Source organism: Papaver somniferum, chromosome 8, assembly GCF_003573695.1.
Source record: "Papaver somniferum cultivar HN1 chromosome 8, ASM357369v1, whole genome shotgun sequence".
Taxonomy (NCBI): domain Eukaryota; kingdom Viridiplantae; phylum Streptophyta; class Magnoliopsida; order Ranunculales; family Papaveraceae; genus Papaver; species Papaver somniferum.
Window position 1 is genome coordinate 65,230,158 of NC_039365.1, and position 6,146 is coordinate 65,236,303.

Sequence of the window (6,146 nt, forward strand, 5' to 3'; positions counted from 1 at the left end):
ATATGCTCCCCTTTCTATACTTGTAGAAATTCCATTAAGACATATATAGGGAGGGGTACTTGGTTGAAGGTGCACATATGGACCATACACCAAGTAAGATAGCCTTAATGAAGTACAGCCATCACGGCTGGACATTGGAGTGAGCCATCATGGGCCAAAGACGAAAGTATAGCCATCACGGCCCTTCACGGGACCTGGCTCAGGAAATGTTCATCCATCATGGGCGGACATTACAACTGGCCTGTGAGCCAGAATTGAATGTACAACCATCATGTCCGTACATCGCAGTTGGCCAGGGTGGCGAGGTGCAGCCATCACGTCCTGGGGAGTTGATGAATGATTTTTGGTCCCCCAATTTAAGTTGTAAAAATGTAAAGTTAGCATATACAGGGAGGGGTAGTCGATTGAAGGTACATATGCGGGCCGTGTACCAAGTAAGATTCACAGATTAGTCGGAAGAGTATAAATGATTCTTAGGCCTCATTTACAGATGCATAGACTTACCAATGGAGCGTGCTAAGCATGGGAATCACTATTCCATGCCGCAGACCAAGTATTCATCACTTGAAAGCATTTTGATGGAACGACCTATACGGACTAGGCCATTTACCATTATTTCTTGGCCACGGCCATGCAAACGAGTTGGTTTAAGTTTTCTGTCCCTTAGAGGATGAACTACGGTCTGTACTTGATCCCTTTAGAGTGGGGAAGGGTACGTAGGCATCCACAATGAGTTGCGGCATTGCCGGTCCAGCACGTTGTCGCTTATATCATCTAATTTAGAGATGATTGCGACACTTTGGCCTCTCATATCATCTGGCTCGGTAACTCGATGCAAGAGATGATTGTGGCCATACTTGATGAGGCAAGTTGCATGCCATCCAGTGGATGCTCATACTTCCTATCAAGGCGTTCGACATAGGCTAAAAACCTGAGTGTCGTAATTTAGCTCAGGAGGAGTCCATTTTGATGGAAAACGGCCCAAAGATCAAGACACGTTGATCTAAAGATCCACATGGTCACCAGAATTTAGCCTAATTCCATCGTTTAGGATCTTAAAAGGCCTTTTTTGTCGTTTTAGGAAAGTCTTTATTTTCTTAATAAACCCTTTGCGGATCAAGGGTGAGTTGGAACGGTGTGGAAGCTAAAATGGCTGCATCATGCTCCACGAGGATGCTTGCAAAGGCGAATGAACGTGCATTTTCCTAGATTTAAGACCCAGATCGTAGCTTCAACATGGCGCATCGGGGAGATTACGTCTTGCGGGGAAATGCTCCAAAGGCGTAATTTTCCGGTCCGTCATGGTTGGTATCAGAGCAAGTTCCGAGAAAGAACTAGGGACTGTGCGGAATGGAATCGTCAAACGAGTATTTTTCCTTCAAAGGGAAATAAAGTTGGAGAGTAGGCCAACTTTTTCGCTGAAAGAGTTTGTAACTCCTATGCCAGTTACTATGGGAATCGAGTTGAGCTTGTACATGTGTTGTGAGTTTTCCTGGCCTAAGTGGCACCCCACTTACGAGTGGATATCCGGAAGACCGTCTGGGACGGTGGGTGGAAAATGGAACCGATCATCCCAACACGTTGGAAACTGGTCAACGGTGTGTGTTGTCAGGCCCGTCTAGCATCCCACTTACGAGTTGCAACCTGGATGACCGTTAGGGACGGTGGGCAACTGGAAGTTGTTCCACACAATCCACAAATTGTTTGCAACAACTTTGTGAACTTTAGGGACTCCTGAGTGTGTAGTATGGGATGCACATTTAGGATACCTTGTCGGGATATCCTTTTGGCAACTGGCCAATTGAGATTCTTGGTGATGTTGTTGACTCTTTTTGGATTCATGAGTATGCGGTATGAGATGTTTGCTCAGAAGGTCTAAAATGATGTTCATGACAACTTGAAGAAACCCGTGATTTCTGAGCATCTGTTATGGGACTTTTGCTCAAGAACCCAAACCGAAGAGTTTGTCAACAATAGTTATTTTTTTGAATTTCGGGGACGAAATTCTTTAAAGGGGTGAATAATGTAACACCCCGTGTTTTTAGCATGGCGCATGCTAAAAGATGCGCTATGGTCTGAGATGAAGCTTCATCCAAAGCTTCTGTTTCGTAGGAAAAGGAATATTGGCCCTTGGCCAATGCATTGACAATGTTCAGCCAACATGGATGCACATCGGGTTGACAGTGGATAGCCAACATGGATGCACATCATGTTGGCAACAGACAGCCAACATGGTTGCACATCGGGTTGGCAGCGGACATCCAACATGGCTGGACATCGGAGTTGGCATTGGCAGTGAGAAGCCATCTTGGCCGGTCATTCATAAGAACATGGAAACGGCCATGAATACTGAAGCAATCATGTCAATATGCTCCTCTTTCCATACTTTTACAAATTCCATTAAAACATATATAGGGAGGGGTACTTGGTTGAAGGTGCACATACGGGCCATGCACCAAGTAAGATAGCCTTAATGATGTACAACCATCACGCCTGGACATTGGAGTGGCCTATGGTCCAAAGACGGAAGTACAACCATCATGAACCTTCATGGGACCTGGTTCAGGAAATGTTCAGCCGGCATGGCCGGACATTAGAACTGGCATGTGAGCCAGAATTGAATGTACAGCCATCACGGCCGTACATTGCAGTTGTTCAGGGTGGTGAGGTTCAGCTATCACGGCCTGGGGAGTTGATGAATGATTTTTCTGGTCCCCCAATTTAAGTTGTAAAAATGTAAAGTTAGCATATATAGGGAGGGGTAGTCGGTTGAAGGTACATATGCGGGCCATGTACCAAGTAAGCTTCATATCTTAGTCGGAAGAGTATAAATGATGCTTAGGCCTCATTTATAGATGCATAGCCTTACCAATGTAGTGTGTTAAGCATGGGCATCACTATGCCATGTCGCAGACCAAGTATTCATCTCTTGGAAGCATTTTGACAGAACGACCTATACGGACTAGGCCATTTACCATTATTGCTTAGCCACGGCCATGCAAACAAGTTGGTTTAAGTTTCCTTTCCCTTCAAGGATGAACTACGGTATGTGCTTGATCCCTTTAGAGTGAGGAAGGGTACGTAGGCAGCCGCAATGAGTTGCAGCATTGCCGGACCAGCACGTTGTCGCTCATATCATCTAATTTAGAGATGAGTGCGGCACTTTGGCCTCTCATATCATCTGGCTCGGTAGCTCGATGCAAGAGATGATTGTGACCAGACTTGATGAGGCAAGTTGCATGTCATCCAGTGGATGCTCATACTTCCGATCAAGGTGTTCGACATAGGCTAAAAACCCGAGTGTAGTAATTTAGCTCAAGAGGAGTACATTTTGATGGAAAATGGCCCAAATATCAAGACATGTTGATCCAAAGATCCACATGGTCACCAGAATTTAGCCAAATTCCATCGTTTAGGGCCTCAAAAGGCCGTTTTTGTCGTTTTAGGAAAGTCTTTATCAAGGGTGTGTTGGAACGGTGTGGAAGCTAAATTGGATGCATCATGCTCCACGAGCATGCTTGCAAAGGCGAATCAACGTGCATTTTCCTAGATTTAAGGCCCAGATCGTAGCTTCATCATGACGCATCGAGGAGATTTCGGCTTGCGGGGCAACGCGCCAAAGGCGTAATTTTCCGATCCGTCACATATATAAACTTCAATTATACACATTTGCTATTTCGAGCCGAGTTTATCTCGCCTATCCATTTCTCGAAATATGTGTTGGTAAGCTTTCGCTTTTGCAAATTTCATCTTTACTCGTGACGAAAGTTATGTTCATTATTTCAATAACTTGAAAATCGCTTTGATGAAAATAGTTTGTGAATAACAACTATTTTAATATCCTCTAAGAAAGTTTCAACAATTGAAATGAGAGTTTAGAAAAAGTAACCATCTTTGGATATAAACATAGTGTGTTCTCACATTTTTGTAAAAGTCCAAAACCGGGAACCCAAAGTATGCGTACCCGTACGCGTACTGGCGGTTGTTGGAAATCCGGGTAAGTATGCGTACCCGTACGCATACTGGCGGAAGTTTCACGTCCGTGAATTCTGCTGGAGTTTGAAAGTGAAAAACAAACTCAATCCAGTTACTTAAGTATGCGTACCCGTTTGCATACTTAGGTAGGTTGCCTTCTAAAATCGGTTTGTTCATGAACTAAAATATTTATATAACAAGGAATGCAATCTTTGCAAACCGTGGCTATAATGTTCATGAATCGATTCGAGTGAATCAAAACCGATTTTGATTCGATTTTTTCTTGTATACTTTTATGAGATCTAAGCAATTGAACAACTCTCTAACTAGTTCATTTGAGTCATTTGATCTAGTTATGGTAAAGATGAATAAGGTTGATATGAAAGTGTTCATATAGCTAACCATTGGTTAACTATTGTTGAACCAACTAAGTGTACACGTTCAGGTACGGTTACTCAAACCTAAATGAAGTTACATTTCATTTGTGTAACAGTGAAATATTAAATGCTTGTTACCAAGGTAACTTAGATTGCAAATCCTGATTTGAAATCTATATAAAGGAGAACTCTAGAAACTGGGAAATCTAATCCTCACACCTACTGTGTGATTCTAGTTGTATAATCTAGAGTCGATTCTCCTTTAAACTTAGGTTTTTCATGAAACCCTGCAAGTTAACGACTTAAAGACTTCATTAGGATTATGAAGCCAGACCCAACTATTTTCTTTGTAGTTGTGTGATCTGATCTTTTTGTTTCTATCGTGTTTGAGTACAATCGTAATATTGTCTTGAGATTTATATCTCCGATAGGCAAGATAGAAAAGTAGTCACAAACACCTTCGTCTCATCGTTTGTGATTCCACAATATCTTGTTTCGTTAATCGATTAAGATTATTGTGAGGTTATTGATAATTCTAAGCTGTTCTTCGGGAATATAAGTCCGAGTTATCAATTGGTTCTTGTTCACCTTGATTTATCAAAATACGAAATAAAAACTGGTAGATATATCCGTGGGAGACTGTAGTGGTCTACACTACAAAGGAGGGTGAATTATGAGATTCAGGGAGATTAAGGAGGAATTTTAGAAGAGATCTAGAAGAAGAGAAGCAAGAACAGAGAGATAAGAGAGACATAAGATATTTAGTAAAGAAGTAATTGGATAAAAATTCATTGGTAGCATCCAATGACCAACCGAGTACAAATATAAGGCTATTGGCCAGGACAGCTGCTAAGGGAAACACCCTGGCTAGGATAAGGGCACCCGACTACCATAGTTGGTTTAAAGAAACTAGGCCCAAGACATAACTAATACAGTGGTCTTATACAGACTAGGTCCATGACAAACACTCCCTACTCAATTTGATTCTTGTCCTCAAGAATCAGCTTTGGGAACTGTTGTTTAATAAGAGGCTTGTCTTCCCAAGTAGCATCAGCAGCTGTGGAGTGAGTCCAGTGCACCAAGAATTGTTCAACTATTTGTTGGTTCTTCTTGACAGTTCTGGTGGATAGAATCTGAAGAGGAGTGACTTTCATGCAGCCATTTGAGTCCAATGTTGGTAAAGTAGTCTGTGGTAACAATCCTGCTCCCAATTTGGGCTTCAATTGAGATACATGGAAGACTGGATGAATCCTTGAAGTGACAGGAAGATTGAGCTTATAATCTACCTTCCCAATTTTTGCAATGACTTGGTATGGACCAAAGAATTTGACTGACAGCTTTAAACTTCTACTCAGTTGAACTGATGTTTGCCTGTAGGGTTGTAACCTCAGATATACCCGGTTACCAACCTGAAATTCTCTCTCAGTTCTTTTCTTGTCAGCCTGTTGTTTGATTCTGTGTTGTGCCTCTTCAAGTGTAGATTTCATTAGGATTCCCATAGCATGTCTTATTTGCAAGTAGTCTTCTACAGAAGTATTGGTGGACTGTTGGTGAGAGAATAGACCAAACTGTTGTGGACTGTAACCATAAAGAGCTTGAAATGGTGTAGTCTTGAGACTTGTATGATATGTGGTGTTAAACCACCATTCATCTAAAGACATCCAACTAACCCATTTGGATGGTCTGTAGCTAGTCATGCATCTTAAATAAGATTCTAAACAAGCATTAATTCTTTCAGTCTGCCCATATGTTTGTGGATGGTAAGAAGAACTCATGTGTAGTGATGTTCCCATT